At 51.3% G+C, this 19,129-nt stretch overlaps 1 pseudogene; it reads left to right on the top strand.

The window, feature by feature from the left end:
- The first annotated feature begins 1,017 nt into the window (after window positions 1-1,017).
- Window positions 1,018-18,454, top strand: LOC116982300 (annotated as a pseudogene).
- The last annotated feature ends 675 nt before the right edge of the window (window positions 18,455-19,129 follow it).

Genomic DNA, 19,129 nt, shown 5'->3' with positions numbered 1-19,129 from the left:
GGGGTCGGAGAGGAATTTCCCGGATTTTTTCCCGAATTGGACCTGGGTTTTTATCCGTTTTTTTGCCTCCCCCAGGAGATCACGAGGTTCTTGGGGTGGAGAGGGGTGATAGCGGTATAAAGGGGAGGGTAGTGTCTTGTGTTCTGTGTCTTGTGTCTACTGTTTGTGGGTAAGTGTGTCTGTTTAGTGTTCAGCCATGAGCGAATGGCGGTGCGGGCTCGACGGACCTGGTGGTCTGCTCTCGCACCTACTTTCTATGTTTCTATGTCTATGTTTCTAAGTGTGGGGCCCGGGGAGAGGGAGTGTGGGGCCAGGGGAGAGGGGGTGTGGGGCCCGGTTACTACAAAATCAACTCAAACACTACTTGTGAGCCATTTAAAAATAAATGATTTAAAAAACATTAAAAAAGACAATTACCAGTCAAATTTTATTATTGACAAGAAGTATGAACTGACAGAATGATGAATCTAACCCTATATCACACACACAAACTGTTGCCCCGCAACATTGACTACACTGCGAGTCGGGTCGGGTCAGGTAGGCTCCGGTTACTAAAATGGGCGGTGAAAAATGTCCAGGATCCCCTCCGTAGCTACTACACGTCAGCCCATTGTATTTCGCAGGAGTAGCCCATCTTGCTCTGCTCTAAGATCTTTGACTGTGCCTATAACCAAAGATCTTAGAGAGCTGCTCTAAGATCTTTGCTACAACTTCCACGAGGCCCCGGGGAGTGGTTCCCGTATTGATCGCTTGTACGTTTCCAAGGCCGATGTCTCTTGTGTATCGGCGGCCTCCATGCGGCTGGTGCCACCGCTGCCTGGTGCGAGTGGACTTTATCCCTGCGCGCACACAGGCAGGACCATGTATTAGCATTTTAACAACCAGCTGCTAGATCGCCGACTGCGGGATTCGTTCAGGAAGTTCTGGGTGAAGTGGAGAGAGCGCAGGGGCGTTTCCTTTCCCTAAGGCAGTAGTGGGACGTGGGGAAGGTCTACGTCCGTCTGTTTTGCCAGGACTATGCGAGGGGGTCGACCAAAGGGCGGGAATCCGACATCAGACGGCTTGAGAGAGAGTTGCTCGTCTCGGAGGCTCGCCTGGATCGGACTGGTGGGGTACATGGAGAGGTAATGAAAGGGCAGGTACATGGACAGGTAATGACACAGGACAGGTACATGGACAGGTGTTGACACAGAGCAGGTACATGGACAGATAATGAGACAGGGCAGGTACATGGACAGGTGTTGACACAGGACAGGTACATGGACAGTTAATGACACAGGACAGGTACATGGACAGGTGTTGACACAGGGCGGGTACATGGACAGGTACATACACAGGACAGGTACATGGACAGGTAATGACACAGGGCAGGTACATGGACAGGTGTTGACACCGGGCAGGTACATGGACAGGTGTTGACACAGGGCAGGTACATGGACAGGTAATGACACAGGGCAGGTACATGGACAGGTGTTGACACAGGGCGGGTACATGGACAGTTACATACACAGGGCGGGTACATGGACAGGTACATACACAGGGCAGGTACATGGACAGGTAATGACACAGGGCAGGTACATGGACAGGTGTTGACACAGGGCGGGTACATGGAGAGGTACATACACAGGGCAGGTACATGGACAGTAATGACACAGGACAGGTACATGGACAGTTAATGACACAGGGCAGGTACATGGACAGGTAATGACACAGGGCAGGTACATGGACAGGTAATGACACAGGGCGGGTACATGGACAGGTGTTGACACAAGGCAGGTACATGGACAGGCAATGACACAGGGCAGGTACATGGACAGGTGGTGACACAGTGCTGGTACATGGACAGGTAATGACAGCAGGGTGCTCCAGCTCCACCTGCTATGAACTGATCCCTCGTGCAGCCGCTGGGCTCTGGAGGTGTGGGAGTTGTGCTCTTGGCTCTGAGCTCACTGCGTTCCTCAGCGGCCACGACAGACATCAATGAGAGAACATCGCCAGCTTGCACAACCAGATCACTGCCTGTGACACCATCCTGTAGGTAGGTGGGTGCGGGCACAGCCCCGGGGAGAGGGGGTGTGGGGCCCGGGAGCGTAGAGCGGGGGGTGGGCCCGGGGAGAGGGGTCTTGTGGGGGCCCGGGGCGAGGGAGTGCTGGGGCCCGGGGAGAGGGCGGGGGGGGCCCGGGGAGAGGGAGTGTGGGGCCAGGGGAGGAGTGAGTGTGGGGGGCCGGGGAGAGGTAGAGTGGGCCAGGCAGAGGGTGTGGCAGCCCGGAGGCCGGGGAGAGGGGGGTGGGCTCCGGGGAGAGGGGGTGTTGGGGCCGGGGAGAGGAGTGTGGGTGAGAGGGGTGTGGGTCGGGGAGAGGGGATGTGGGGCCCACGGGGAAGGGGTGTGTGGGGCCCGGGGAGAGGGAGTGTGGGGCCCGGGGAGTGTGGGGACGGGGAGAGGGAGTGTGCAGCCCGGGGAGAGGGGGTGTGGGGCCCGGGGAGAGGGGGTGTGGGGCCCGGGGAGAGTGAGTGTGGGGCCCGGGGAGAGGGAGTGTGCAGCCCGGGGCCCGGGGAGAGGGGGTGTGGGGCCCGGGGAGAGGGGGTGTGGGGCCCGGGGAGAGGGTGTGTGTGGCCCGGGGAGAGGGTGTGTGGGGCGCGGGGAGAGTGAGTGTGGGGCCCGGGGAGAGGGGGTGTGGGGCCCGGGGAGAGGGAGTGTGGGGCCCTGGGAGAGGGAGTGTGGGGCCCGGGGAGAGTGAGTGTGGGGCCCGGGGAGAGGGAGTGTGGGGCCCGGGGAGAGGGAGTGTGGGGCCCGGGGAGAGTGAGTGTGGGGCCCGGGGAGAGGGAGTGTGCGGCCCGGGGCAGCGGGGTGAGGGGCCCGGGGAGAGGGAGTGTGGGGCCCGGGGAGAGTGAGTGTGGGGCCCGGGGAGAAGGAGTGTGGGGCCCGGGGAGAGTGAGTGTGGGGCCCGGGGAGAGGGAGTGTGGGGCCCGGGGAGAGTGAGTGTGTACCCGGGGAGAGGGAGTGTGGGGCCCGGGGAGAGGGAGTGTGGGGCCCGGGGAGTGTGGGGCCCGTGGAGAGGGAGTGTGGGGCCCGGGGAGAGGGAGTGTGGGGCCCGTGGAGAGTGAGTGTGGGGCCCGGGGAGAGGGAGTGTGGGGCCCGGGGAGAGTGAGTGTGGGGCCCGGGGAGAGTGAGTGTGGAGCCCGGGGCAGCGGGGTGAGGGGCATAGGAGGGGGGGATACATTGTAGTGTGGGGGCAGGCGACGGAGTGCCGGGGGGGGGGGGGGGGGGGGGGGTTAGGGCCTATTGTGTGAAGTTGCGGGGAGGTTTACAATGTTTCTTATTTAATGTCCCTTGTCTAGTCTGAAATAAAGTTCATCATTGGATCAGAAGAAATATAATTGTGTGTGTTATACGATTATATACATTTATATCACATTCATGTATCTGTGTTTATAAACATTTTATTCTTTAACAAGAATTGACAGAATTCTGAACTAACAGAATTATGAATCTAACCCTATATCACACACAAAAACTTTCCCCGCAATGTCAATTACCCTGCGAGTCGGGTCGGGTCGGGTCGGTTGCGGTTACTACAAAATCAACTAAAACACTGCTTGTGAGCCATTTAAAATTAAATGATTTAAAAAACATTAAAAAAGACAATTACCAGTCAAATTTTATTCTTGACAAGGAGTATGAACTGACAGAATTATGAACCTAACCCTATATCACACACACAAACTGTTGCCCCGCAACATTGATTACACTGCGAGTCGGGTCGGGTCAGGTAGACTCCGGTTACTAAAATGGGCGGTGAAAAATGCCCAGGATCCCCTCCGTAGCTACTACACGTCAGCCCATTGTATTTCGCAGGAGTAGCCTATCTTGCTCTGCTCTAAGATCGTTGACTGTGCCTATAACCAAAGATCTTAGAGAGCTGCTCTAAGATCTTTGCTACAACTCCCATGAGGCCCCGGGGAGTGGTTCCCGTATTGATCGCTTGTACGTTTCCAAGGCCGATGTCTCTTGTGTATCGGCGGCCTCCATGCGGCTGGTGCCACCGCTGCCTGGTGCGAGTGGACTTTATCCCTGCGCGCACACAGGCAGGACCATGTATTAGCATTTTAACAACCAGCGACTGCGGGATTCGTTCAGGCAGTTCTGGGTGAAGTGGAGAGAGCGCAGGGGCGTTTCCTTTCCCTAAGGCAGTGGTGGGACGTGGGGAAGGTCTACGTCCGTCTGTTTTGCCAGGGCTATGCGAGGGGGTCGACCAAAGGGCGGGACTCCGAGATCAGACGGCTTGAGAGAGAGTTGCTCGACTCGGAGGCTCGCCTGGATCGGACTGGTGGGGTACATGGAGAGGTAATGACAGGGCAGGTACATGGACAGGTAATGACACAGGACAGGTACATGGACAGGTGTTGACACAGGACAGGTACATGGACAGGTAATGACACAGGGCAGGTACATGGACAGGTGTTGACACAGGGCGGGTACATGGACAGGTGTTGACACAGGACAGGTACATGGACAGTTAATGACACAGGGCAGGTACATGGACAGGTAATGACACAGGGCAGGTACATGGACTGGTAATGACACAGGGCGGGTACATGGACAGATGTTGACACAAGGCAGGTACATGGACAGGTAATGACACAGGGCGGGTACATGGACAGGTGTTGACACAAGGCAGGTACATGGACTGGTAATGACACAGGGCGGGTACATGGACAGGTGTTGACACAGTGGAGGTACATGGACTGGTAATGACACAGGGCGGGTACATGGACAGGTGTTGACACAGGGCAGGTACATGGACAGGTAATGACACAGGGCGGGTACATGGACAGGTACATACACAGGGCAGGTACATGGACAGGGAATGACACAGGGCAGGTACATGGACAGGTGTTGACACAGTGCAGGTACATGGACAGGTAATGACAGCAGGGTGCTCCAGCTCCACCTGCTATGAACTGATCCCTCGTGCAGCCGCTGGGCTCTGGAGGGGTGGGAGTTGTGCTCTTTGCTCTGAGCTCACTGCGTTCCTCAGCGGCCACAGCAGACATCAACGAGAGAACATCGCCAGCTTGCACAACCAGATCACTGCATGTGACACCATCCTGTAGGTAGGTGGGTGCGGGCACAGCCTCGGGGGCACTGCCACAGTGATACTGGCAGGGTTGTGGCTAGCGACTACACTGGGCTGCTCTTGTAAGGAGGTCCACGAGGATGTTGCCAGGACTAGAGGGTGTGAGCTGTGGGGAGAGGTTGAGTAGACTGGGTCTCTATTCCATGGAGCGCAGGAGGATGAGGGGAGATGTTATAGAAATGTCCAAAATCATGAGAGGAATAGATCGGGTAGACGCACAGGTCAACAATGTCCTATCTACCCTAGCCCCACTTGCCTGTGCTTGGTCCATAACCCTCCATTTAGAACAAAGACGTGGAAACATTTTTTCTCACAGAGTGGTGAGTCTGTGGAACTCTCTGCCTCAGAGGGCGGTGGAGGCCATCCATTTCAAACCCCGACCCAACCTAAACCTACCCACACAGCCCTGACTCCAACATCATGACCACGTGAGTGGCTGGACAGTGCCACCCACTACCCACCCACCCCCGACCCACCCCCTCACCCACCCAGTATCCGGTTCTTACCTTCACCCCAGATCCCTTGACTCCGCTATCTTTAAGAACCCTATCTAGCTCTCTCTTGAAAGTTTCCAGAGAACCGGCCTCCACCACCCTCTGAGGCAGAGAATTCCACAGACTCACACCTCTCAGGGTGAAAAAGTGTTTCCTCATCTCCGTTCAAAATGGCTTACCCCTTATTCTTAAATTGTGGCCCCTGGTTCTGGACTCCCCCAACATTGGGAACATGTTTCCTGCTTAAATGTTTCAATAAGATCCCCTCTCACCCTTCCAGAGTGCACAAGCCCAGCCGCTCCATTCTATCAACATATCACAGCCCCGCTATCCCGGGAATTAACCTCGTGAACCTACACTGCACTACAACCTCTCCCTACAGCTCACACCCTCTACTATTTTCAAGAGCGAGCTAGATAGGGCTCTTAAAAATAGCGGAGTCAGGGGATATGGGGAGAAGGCAGGAACGGGGTACTGATTGGGGATGATCAGCCATGATCACATTGAATGTGCTGCTGGCTCGAAGGGCCGAATGGCCTGCTCCACTCTCTGTATCTCTGTCAATCCTGTACAACAGGTGAGACACAGGTACGGCCTCTCTCTATCACTGACCAATACCAGGTTGGAAATACAGGTGTGGCATCTCTCTCTCTGTAACTTCTCTACAATGGAGGCACGGTGTCGCAGCGGGTAGTGCAGAATGTCATCAGTTGCCACCCATTGGTTGGCGTTCGCGGGGTAAAGGTCAAGGGATCAGCACTCCACTGCAAAGGGTTGACTGTTCTGCTTGTCGTTTGTGCAGGCCGTTTCGATGATCAGGGAATTTATTCTGCAGAAGATCTATTCATTTCGCAAACCCATGACCAACTACCAGGTTCCTCAGAACGCACTGTTGAAATACAGGTATGGCACCTCTGTGTGTGTGTGTGTGTGTCTGTCCTGTACAACAGGTGAGATACAGGTACGGCCTCTCTCTGTCCCCGTCAGGTAACAGAACTGAGGTACAGTTAAGTCATCTCCCTATCTTAAAGGATTGTTAAGGGCTTGGACACGCTAGTGGCAAGAAACATGTTCTCGATGTTGGGGGAGTTCAGAAGCAGGGGCCACAGTTTAAGAATAAGGAGTAAGCCATTTAGAACGAAGACGAGGAAACACTTTTTCTCACAGAGAGTGGTGAGTGTGTGGAATTCTCTGCCTCAGAGGGCAGTGGAACCAGGTTCTCTGAATGCTTTCAAGAGAGAGCGAGATAGGGCTCTTAAAAATAGCGAAGTCCGTGGACACGGGGAGAAGGGGGTACTGATTGGGGATAATCAGCCATGGTCACATTGAATGGCGGTGCTGGTTCGAAGGGCCAAATGGCCTACTCCTGCACCTATTGTCTATTGTCTATTGTCTGCCCCATACAAGATGTGAGATACAGGTGCCACATCTCTCATATTCCCCCTCGACTCCATCCAAGGACCCAAACAGTCTTTCCAGGTGAGGCAGAGGTTCACCTGCACCTCCTCCAACCTCATCTACTGTATCCGCTGTTCCAGGTGTCAACTTCTCTATATCGGCCAGATCAAGCGCAGACTCGGCGATCGTTTCGCTGAACACCTCCGCTCAGTCCATCTAAACCTACCTGATATATCGTTGGCTCAGCACTTCAACTCCCCCTCCCATTCCCAATCTGACCTTTCTGTCCTGGGCCTCCTCCATGTCAGAGTGAGCCCCAGCGCAAATTGGAGGAACAGCCCCTCGTATTTCGCTTGGGTAGTTTACACTCCACCGGTATGAACATTGACTTCTCTAACTTCAGATAGCCCTTGCTTTCCCTCTTTCTCCATCCACTCCCCCTTCCCAGTTCTCCCACTAGTCTTTCTGTCTCCCACCACATTCTATCTCTGTCCCACCCCCTCCCCTGACATCAGCCTGAAGAAAGGTCTAGACCCGAAACATCACCCATTCATTCTCTCAAGAGATGCTGCCTCACCCTCACTGAGTTACTCCAGCATTTTGTGTCTGCCACATCTCTCTATCCCTGTCACGAGAACTGAGGTACAGGTAAGTTATCTCTCCGTCCCTGTCCTGTACCTGGCTGAAATACAGGTGCTGCCTCACTGTCCCTGTCCCATATCAGGACTGAGGTACAGGTGACACATCTCTCTGCCCCTGTCCTGTCCCAGGACTGAGATACAGGTACAATGTCTCCCACACTGGGGCTACAGTACAGGTGCATCATCACCTGCCCACACCCCACTCTGTCTGTTTCACCTCTGCATTGATCATTGCCCTGTTGCCCCACTCCCCCCTCACTACCTGTTCTCCTTCTCCCTCACCTGTACTGCCTGTTCCCCTCCCCCCGCTCACTACCTCGTCTCCTATGCCCCACTCCCACCCACCGCCCTCTCTGCTCCCACCTCCACTGCCTGTTCCCCTCCCCCCGCTCACTACCTCGTCTCCTATGCCCCACTCCCCCCCACCTGCCCCCCACTCTGCTCCCACCCCCACTGCCTTTTCCCCTCATAAGGTCATACCTTCTCCATCATGGTCTGGTTTAGTTCAGCCACCAAGCACGACATCCGGTGGCTGCAGCGAATCGTCCGATCAGCAGAGAAGTCTGCAACCTTCCCTACATTGACGAACTGTAAACTGCAAGGGCCAGGAAGCGAGCGGGTAAGATCATCTCTGACCCCTCTCACCCTGGTCACAAACTCTTTGAATCACTTCCCTCTGGAAGGCGACTCCGGATTGTCAAAGCTGCCACAGCCAGATATAAAAACAGCTTTCTTCCACGAGCAGTAGCGCTACTCAATAACCAAAAGTCTGTAGCCTCCTTTTGCTCTGGTATTTTATTTCATTCACATGTTTAATCGATAATGTTTTATTCCTAATGTTTAATGTTTTATGTTTTAAGCCTTAATTGTTTACTGTGTGTCGTGTTGTTACTTGCGAGCGGAGCACCAAGGCAAATTCCTTGTATGTAAGCAGACTTGACCAATAAACTCATTCATTCATTCATTCATTCATTCATTCATTCATTCATTCATTCATTCATTCATAAGGGATAGGAGTAGAATGCGGCAATTTGGCCCATCAAGTCTACTCCACCATTCAATCATGGCTGATCGATCTCTCCCTCCTAACCCCATTCTCCCTCCCTTCCCCCACTCTCATTGCCTGCTCTTCCCCCCTCAGGTTTTTCTACCAGTTCTTGCTGGCAAACGAGCGTCAGGTGGTGAAGGAGATCCGGGATGAACACGTGGACTCCGTCAGCAAGATCTACCTGTCCTAATTCAAGTCCTACAGCAACCGGCTGATGAAAGTGCAGGTCAGAGCCCGTGATGAAGGCAGCCATCGCCGTTGCAAAGTCTTGTGTAATTTGTGTTCTGCTGTCATTGGACCTTGTTCCCCTCCCCAGTATGAAGAGGTCGCTGACAAGAATGATCTGATGGGAGTGGAGGACACGGCCAAGAAAGATATCCTTTACGGTCACAAGGAATAGGAGTGGAATTAAGCCAGTTGGCCCATCAAGTTGACCGCCATTCAATCATGGATGATTTATCTCTCCCTCCTAACCCCATTCTCCTGCTTTCTCCGCATAACATCTGACACCCGTACTAATCAAGAATCTATCCATCTCTGCCTTAAAAAACACCCACTGACTTGGCCTCCACAGCCTTCTGTGGCAAAGAATTCCACAGATTCATCACCCTCTGACTAAAGAAATTTCTCCTCATCTCTTTCCTAAAAGAACGTCCTTTAATTCTGAGGCTGTAACCTCTGGTCCTAGATTCTCCCACTAGTGGAAACATCCTCTCCACACCCACTATATCCAAGCCTTTGACTATTCTGTATGTTTCAGTGAGGCCCCCCCTCATTGTTCTAAACTCCAGCGAGTACAGGCCCAGTGCGGACAAATGCTTTGCCAGTGCTGACTGTGTATCCTAACACTGTGCTGCTAACGACAGCCAACTAAACCCTGGTGAACTTCGGTAGTCACAGCTCGGGTATTCCTCTGGTTAAGCATCAACATTTAACCTTGACTGGAGTAACTCAGCGGGACAGGCAGCATCTCTGGAGAGAAGGGATGGGCGACATTTCGGGTTGAGACCCTTCTTCAGAAGAAGGAGTCTGTAGAACGGTCTCGACCCGAAACGCCACCATTCCTTCTCTCCAGAGATGCTGCCTGTCCTGCTGAGTTACTCCAGCATGTTGTGCCTATCTTCGGTTTAAACCGGCATCTGCAGTTCCTTCCTACACAGTTGACTCACCGCTCAATGCTTCTCCCTCAAGCCGTCGCTGAAGAACAGGAACATCATCTTCACCCTGGGTAACCGTGGAAACGTGATTGCCTCGTCAGAACTGGAAGCCCCAATCATCGTGCCCCACGCAGCACAGAAGAACGACACTCGGGTAAGCGAGCTACCCCCCCCTCCTTTTCCAATCCCTCCCCTTCCAACCCCCCCCCCCCCCCCCCCCCCCCCCACCCCCCCGCCCCCCCCCCCATCCCCCACTGTCCATTCCCCAGGGTCAAACCAGCAGACGGGGCTGGCAGCACTTAGCAGGTCAGGAAGTGGCCGTGGAGAGAGAATCGATGGCACAGGAGTAAAGTTGCAGCACCGGAGACTCAGGTTCGATCCCAACAACGGGTGCTATCAAAACGGAGTTTGTACGTTCTCCCCGTAACTGCATGGGTTTTTTTCTGAGTTTGGGGAAACAGCACCTCATATTTCGCATGCGTAGTTTACACCCCAGCGCTCTGATCATTGACTTCTCTAACTTCAAAGACTGGTGTGGGAATAATGGGTTTGGTTTCTTGGGCCACTGGCACCAGTACTGGGACAGGGGGGATCTGTTCTGTAAGGACGGACTTCACCTGAACGGTGCTGGGACTGGGGTCCTGGCAAATCATATAACTAGGGCAGTAGAGAGGTCTTTAAACTAAGTAGCGGGGGGAGGTATCAAGGGGGGTAATAACGGCAGGGGTAGAGGAAATAGAGCAGGGTATCAGTGGGGAAGCGGAAAGTCAAAATGTGACAGGAGACAGAATGTGTGAAGATAAAGCTCTAGATGTAAAAGGGGCAAAAACGGAAAGGAAGGGTAGTAAAAATCATCTGAAAGTGCTTTATCTAAATGCACGGAGTATTCGAAATAAGATAAATGAATTAACGGTGCAATTAAATATATATAGTTATGATATCGTGGCCATTACGGAGACATGGCTGCAAGGAGATCAGGACTGGGAGTTAAATATAGAGGGGTACTCGACAATTAGAAAAGATAGACAGGAAAGAAAGGGAGGAGGGGTGGCCCTTTTAATAAGGGAGGGAATAACGGCAATAGAGAGGAAGGATATTGCGTTGAAGGATCAGGATAGTGAAACAGCTTGGGTACAGATAGAGAATAATAAGGGGAAAAAAACACTAGTGGGTGTAATTTATAGACCTCCAAATAGCTGTGACGCTGTTAGTCAGAACATAAATCTGCAAATAGTTGACGCATGTAAAAAGGGAACTGCTGTAATCATGGGGGACTTCAATTTTCATATTAATTGGGCAAACCAAACTGGGCAGGGTAGACTAGAGGAAGAGTTTATAGAATGTATTAGAGACGGGTTCCTAGAACAGTATGTCACCGAACCGACAAGGGGGGAGGCAATCTTGGATCTGGTCCTGTGTAATGAAGCAGGATTAATTAAAAATGTCATAGTTAGGGACTCGTTGGGAACAAGTGACCACAATATGGTCGAATTCCATATTCAAATAGAAGGGGAGCAGGTTGAAACTCAGGCTAGGGTGCTTAGTCTAAATAAGGGGGATTATGAAGGTATGAGGACTGAGCTGATCAAAGTTGACTGGGATAGCAGACTCAAGAATAAGACGGTACATGAGCAGTGGTGTACGTTTAAGGGTATACTGTATAACCTTCAAGAAAAATTTATTCCTATGAAGAAAAAAAGGGGTAAGGGTAAGAACAGTCAGCCATGGCTCAGTAAAACTATAAAGGATAGTATTCGGCTGAAGGCAAGGGCATATAAGGTAGCCAGAGATAGTGGGAGGGTAGAGGATTGGGAAGCATTTAAAGGTCAGCAAAAAATAACTAAGAGATTAATTAAGACGGGGAAAATAGACTATGAAAGGAATTTAGCGAACAACATAAAAACTAATAGTAAGAGTTTTTATAGCTATATAAAAAGAAAAAGGGTGGCTAAGGTGAACGTTGGTCCATTGGAGGGTGAGACTGGAGAGTTGTTGGTGGGGAACATGGAAATGGCAAAGGCATTAAACGAGTATTTTGTATCAGTCTTCACCATAGAAGACACAAAAAATATTCCAACGCTGGATAAACAGGGGGCGGTAGGAATGGAGGAGCTAAATACTATTAAGATCACCAAGGAGGTGGTATTAGGGAAATTAATGAGACTGAAGGAGGATAAATCCCCTGGGCCTGATGGATTACATCCAAGGGTCTTGAGGGAGATAGCGGTGGGGATTGTGGATGCATTGGTGATAATTTTCCAAAACTCCCTGGAGGCAGGAACGGTCCCAGTGGATTGGAAAATGGCCAATGTAACACCTATATTTAAAAAGGAAGTAAACAGAAGGCGGGTAACTATAGACCGGTTAGTCTAACATCGGTGGTGGGTAAAATGTTAGAGACAATTATTAAAGAAACACTAACGGGGCACTTGGATAAACATGACTTCATCGGACAGAACCAGCATGGTTTTGTGAAGGGGAAGTCCTGTTTAACGAATCTGCTCGAATTCTTTGAGGAAGTAACAACCCGGGTGGATAAAGGGGAACCGGTGGATGTGGTATACTTGGACTTCCAAAAGGCTTTTGACAAGGTGCCACATAAGAGACTATTGCTAAAAATAAAAAATTATGGGATTGGGGGTAATATATTAGCATGGGTAGAGGATTGGCTAACAAATAGGAAGCAGAGAGTGGGGATAAATGGTTCATACTCGGGATGGCAACCGGTAACTAGCGGGGTTCCGCAAGGGTCGGTGCTGGGACCCCAGTTGTTCACAATTTATATAAATGATTTGGAGGAGGGAACCAAGTGTAATATATCAAAATTTGCGGACGATACAAAAATGGGAGGAAAAGTAGGGGATGAGGAGGATAGGAAGAGTCTGCAAAAGGATATAGATAAGCTAGGTGAGTGGGCAACAACTTGGCAGATGAAATTTAATACTAATAAATGTGAAGTCATTCACTTTGGGGAAAAAAATGATAGGGCAAGTTATTTTCTAAATGAGGAGGAGCTGCGTTGTAATGCAACGCAAAGGGGTCTAGGGGTAGTAGTACATGAATCACTAAAAGTTAGTATGCAGGTGCAGCAAGCAATCAGGAAGGCCAATGGAGTTTTGGCCTTTATTGCTAGGGGGATTGAGTATAAAAACACGGAGGTCTTGCTGCAGCTGTACACAGTATTAGTGAGACCACATTTGGAATACTGTGTACAGTTCTGGGGTCCATACTTAAGAAAGGATGTACTAGCCCTGGAGGCAGTGCAGCGAAGGTTTACAAGATTAATTCCTGCAATGAGGGGATTGACATATGAGGAAAGGTTAAGTAGGCTGGAACTCTACTCTTTGGAGTTTAGAAGAATGAGAGGCGATCTCATTGAAACATATAAGATCGTGAGGGGCCTTGATCGGGTGGATGCACCGAGGATGTTCCCAATGATCGGGGAAACTAGAACTAGGGGACATAGTTGCAGAATAAGGGGGGGCTCTTTTAAAACTGAGATGAGGAAGAACTTCTTCACCCAGAGGGTGGTTAATTTATGGAATTCACTGCCCCAGGGAGCAGTGGAAGCAGAAACTTTAAATATATTTAAGACTAAAATAGATGGTTTTTTAGCTGCCAAGGGGATAAGGGGCTACGGGGAGAGGGCAGGGATATGGACCTAGGTATGGTTAGTATAGTAAGACCTGAGTGATCTCCTGGACAAGTGTCGATCGCCTGGATTGGGGTCGGAGAGGAATTTCCCGGATTTTTTTCCCGAATTGGACCTGGGTTTTTATCCGGTTTTTTGCCTCCCCCAGGAGATCACGAGGTTCTTGGGGTGGAGAGGGGTGATAGCGGTATAAAGGGGAGGGTAGTGTCTTGTGTTCTGTGTCTTGTGTCTACTGTTTGTGGGTAAGTGTGTCTGTTTAGTGTTCAGCCATGAGCGAATGGCGGTGCGGGCTCGACGGACCTGGTGGTCTACTCTCGCACCTACTTTCTATGTTTCTATGTTTCAGATAGCCCTTGCTTCCCCTCTCTCCATTCCCTTCCCCTTCCCAGTTCTCCCACCAGTCTTACTGTCTCCAACTACATTCTATCTCTGTCCCGCCCCCTCCCCTGACATCAGTCTGAACAAGGGTCTCGTCCCGAAACGTCACCCATTTCATCTCTCCAGAGATGCTGCCTGCCCCGCTGAGTTACTCCAGCATTTTGTGTCTACCTTGGATAAGGAGGAGAAGGTGTCTGAGAGTTGTCACCTGGCCTCAACTAGACTAGATCTGCCTGACTAGACTAGGTCAGCCAGACAGAGGTCCTCGCGCCAGACTACCATGGCACCTCCCTTGTAGACGGGTTGGATAATGTCGGGGTTGATGCAGCCTGTAGAGTGAGCGGAGGGCTGTACGTTCAGAGGGGGTGAGGTTAGGATAGATAAAGGGGGTGGAAAAGTTGAGACGGTCGACATCACCCCGACAGTTAGAAATAACGAGGTCTTGAGAGAGTAGAAGACCGTCAGGGGGAGTCCATGAAGCATCAGTCTGAAGAAGGGTCTCGACCCGAAACGTCACCCATTCCTTCTCTCCAAAGATGCTGCCTGTCCCGCTGAGTTACTCCAGTATTTTGTACCTTATCTTCTGTGATGTGACGTTACTCTTCTCCCTCCCAGTACCCCCTTTGAGAGCCTGTTTCGGAGCCAGCACTACGGCCTTCTAGACAACAGCTGTCGTGAATACCTCTTCCTCTGTGACTTCTTCATCGTGACCGGAAGCTCCGCTCAAGATCTCTTCAACGCCATCAAGGGCAAAACCCTCAGCATTGTCTTGGTGAGTTTAAGCAGACTCTGGCCGCTGGTGGAGAGAAATGATTTACCCTTGCATTTGGCCTTCCCCGCGGACAGGCTCGATGCAGGAAAAATGCTCCCCATTTTGGTGGAAGTCCAGAACCAATGGTCACAGTTTAAGAATAAGGGGTAGGCCATTTAGAACGGAGATGAGGAAAAAAAATATTTCACCCAGAGAGTTGTGAATCTGTGGAATTCTCTGTCATAGAAGGCAGTGGAGGCCAATTCTCTAGATGCTTTCAAGAGAGTTAGATTTAACTCTTACGGATAACGGGATCCAGAGATATGGGGAGAAAGCAGGAACGGGGAACTAATGTTGGATGATCAGCCATGATCATATTTAAATGGCCTACCCCTTATTCTTAAACTGTGAGCCCTGGTTCTGGACACCCCCAACATGGGGAACATTATTCCTGCATCCGGCCTGTCCAATCCCTACAGTAGTTATATGTTTCTGTAAGATCCTGATCTGTGAATCAGAATGGTCGGTGTGTAATTCCCCTTCAGAAACACATGGACACCTATGTTGCCGATTGCTACAACAGTATCGCCGTTTTCCTGTCGATCCACATGGCTCCGACTACATTTTAGTAGTCTGTTTGCTTTGTTGTCACCTTCTCCCAGCGAACACTGGTCTGTTCTACATTTTCCTGCATCTCCATTCCCTTTGTCCTGTTTTCACACCTTACACTTCCTTATCTATGTATCTCCCTCTCCCCTGACACCAGTCTTAAGAAGGGAACTGCAGATGCTGGTTTAAACCGAAGATAGACACAAAATGCTGGAGTAACGCAGCAGGACAGGCAGCATCCCTGGAGAGAAGGGTGACGTTTCGGGTCGAGACCCTTCTTCAGACTTGTGTGAAACGTCGCCTATCCATGTTCTCCACAGATGCTGCCTGACCCGCTGAGTTACTCCAGCACTCTGTGAAACGTCGCCCATCCATGTTCTCCACAGATGCTGCCTGACCTGCTGAGTTACTCCAGCACTCTGTGAAACGTCGCCTATCCATGTTCTCCACAGATGCTGCCTGACCCGCTGAGTTACTTCAGCACTCTGTGAAACGTCGCCTATCCATGTTCTCCACAGATGCTGCCTGACCTGCTGAGCTACTCCAGCACTCTGTGAAACGTCGCCTATCCATGTTCTCCACAGATGCTGCCTGACCTGCTGAGTTACTCCAGCACTCTGTGAAACATCGCCTATCCATGTTCTCCACAGATGCTGCCTGCGCATCATCTTAGTTTGGTTAAGTTTAGTTTAGTTTAGAGATACAGCATGGAAACAGGCCAAGCCGACCATCGATCACCCGTTCTCACTACTTCTATGTTATCCCGGATCCACTCCTTACACGTTTAGTTTAACCTAAATTAGTGATTCCCAGTGGAAACAGGCCCTTCGGCCCACCGGGTCCACACTGACCAGTGATCCCCGCATATTAACAATATCTTACATCCACGAGGGACAATTTTTACATTTACCAAGCTAATCAACCTACAAACCTGTGCGTCTTTGGAGCGTGGAAGGAAACCGAATCTCAGAGAAAACCCACGCAGGTCACAGGGAGAATGTACAAACTCCGTACAGACGTGCTGTAGTTGGAATTGAACCTGGGTCTCCAGCGCTGCATTCGCAGTAAGGCAGCAACTCTACCGCTGTGCCACCGTGACAGCCCACATGTTTAGGAACATTTGTTGTACTTGCATTGTGTGGGTGTGTTTTGTTCTGAATTTCTTGGTGTTGTAAATACTGGAATGAATCTATTTTTGGTTAAAGATGCTGCAAGAGGGGGCAAGGTTTGTCACGGCTCCGTGTGTCTCTCCAGGTACTGTGTGGCCGTGTGTCTCTCCAGATCCTGTGGCCGAGGTTTGAGTTCATCCTAGAGCTGAACACACAGAGCATTCGCGCACTGACCCACAGAAACTGGGAGCCCTCGACACCCGGCCCCACTATGTAAGCCCCACGCAGCCCACGTACACACCCGGCCCCACACACACGCACGCACGCACGCGCACACACACACACACACACACACGCACACACACACCCACACACCCCCACACACCCACACACACACACACACACACACACACACACACACACACACACACACACACACACACACACTCACACACACACACACACACACACACACACACACACACACACACACACACCCTGACCCCACACACCCAGCCCAACTATGTAAACCCCACGCAGCCCACGTACAAACCCGCCCCCACACACACACACACACACACACACCCACTATGTAAGCCCAGTGCAGCCCACTTACGGACTCGGCCCCACATACATCCTGCCCCACTCTGTAACCACTCAGTCCACACACACACACACACACCCACACACACACACACACACACACACACACACACACACACACACACACACACACACCCACACACACACCCACACACACACCCACACCCCCCTAAACACACATCCTGCCCCACTCTGTAACCACTCAGTCCACACACACACACACACACCCACACACACACACCCCCACACCCCCGCACACACACACACACACCCACACACACACCCACACCTCTGCGTGTGTGTGTGTGTGTGTGTGTGTGTGTGTATGTGTGTGTGTGTGTGTGTGTGTGTGTGTGTGTGTGTGTGTGTGTGTGTGTGTGTGTGTGTGTCTGTGTGTGTGTGTGTGTATGTGTGTGTGTGTGTGTGGTACGTGTGTGTGTGTGTGTGTGGTACGTGTGTGTGTGTGCGCGCGTGGTACGTGTGTGTGTGTGCGCGCGTGGTAGTGTGTGTGGGTGTGTGCGTGGTATGTTTGCGTGTGTATGTGTCTGTGTGTGTGTGTTTGTGTGTGTGGTATGTGTGTGTGTGTGTGTGCGTGGTACGTATGTGTGCGTACGGGTGTGTATGTATATGTGTGTGTGTACGTACATGTGTGTATGTGTGTACGTGTGTGTGTGTGTGTGTACATATGTGTGTGTGTGTAGGTACATGCGTGTGTATGTTCATGTATGTGCGTGTGTACGTACATGTGTGTGTATGAACGTCTGCATGTACGCACGTCTGCGTGTATGGGTGTGTGTGCACATATGTATGTGTGTATGTACGTGTGCGTAAATGTGTATGTACATGTGTACATGTGTATATGTATGTATGTATGTGTACATGTGCTCGTGTGTGTATGTAGTTTATTATCATTACCACGTGTACTGAGGAACAGTGAAAATCCAGTCAAACAAACGACGATGAACGAGTACATACACGTCGTCCACAGGGAACAGATAAAGGCGACAACATTTAGTGGAAGATACAGTCCAACTAAAGATAATCTGGAGATGTGCGTTTTCACACTTCTGTACCTCTTTCTTGATGGGAGCGGAGAGAAAAGAGAGTTACCGGGGTGAGACTGGTCCTTGATTATGCTGCTGGCCTTGCCGGGGCAATGTGAGGTGTAGCTGGAGTTGATGGAAGGGAGGTTGGTTTGTGTGTGTGATGGTCTGGGCTACTGGCCTTGACGAGGCAGCGTGAGGTGTAGATGGAGTTGATGGAAGGGAGGTTGGTTTGTGTGTGTGATGGTCTGGGCTACAGTATGCACACGACTCTCTGCTTTTTGTCGCGAGTCTTGGACGGAGCTGTTCCCAACGGCGCTGTGACGCAGACCTATCTTTCTCTGCACAGGTGGAGGTGGAGAACTTTGTGCTGCGGATTGCCGTGGAGATTTCCTCCCGCCGGGACTAGCTGATATTCCTCATCAACAACTAAAGGTGATCATATGATGTTGGGCGTCCTGATGGTGAGTCTCTGCCCCCTGCTGGAGATGAGGCGAGACTGCAGGAGCCGTAACCCTGAGCACAGCACAAAGTGGCAGCGTACAGTTGCTGCCTCACAGCGCCAGTGGCCCGGGTTTCATCCTGACTACGGGTGCTGTCTGTACCGAGTTTGTACGTTCTCCCAGTGACCTGTGTGGGTTTTCTCCAAGATTTCCGGTTTCCTCCCACACTCCAAAGAAATACAGGTTTACAGCTTGATTGGCTTGGTTCCCCAGTGAGTGTAAGGTAGTGTCAGTGTGCGGGGATCGCTGGGCGCCGGGGACTCGGTGCCGAAACACCTCTTGTTTCTCTAAACTCTGCTGTATCTCTAAACTAAACTAAACTTAAATACTTTACTAACTCAGCGGCTCAGGCATCACCCCTGCGGCAATGGACATATGGCATATTGGGTCAGGGCCCTTCCCAATGTAAATCACCTACCCATGTTCTCCACAGATGCTGCCTGATCCACTGTGATCCTCCAGCACTCTGTGAAACGTCACCTATCCATGTTCTCCACAGATGCTGCCTGACCCGCTACTTTGTGTTTAACCTATCTGGGTTAATACTTAATTTAGGGGAGAGAATCTAGTAATAGTGATACAGCGCAAAACAGGCCCTTCGGCCC

This window comes from Amblyraja radiata, chromosome 16 (genome assembly GCF_010909765.2).
Source record: "Amblyraja radiata isolate CabotCenter1 chromosome 16, sAmbRad1.1.pri, whole genome shotgun sequence".
Classification (NCBI taxonomy): domain Eukaryota; kingdom Metazoa; phylum Chordata; class Chondrichthyes; order Rajiformes; family Rajidae; genus Amblyraja; species Amblyraja radiata.
This window is presented reverse-complemented; position numbering and strand designations above follow the sequence as displayed.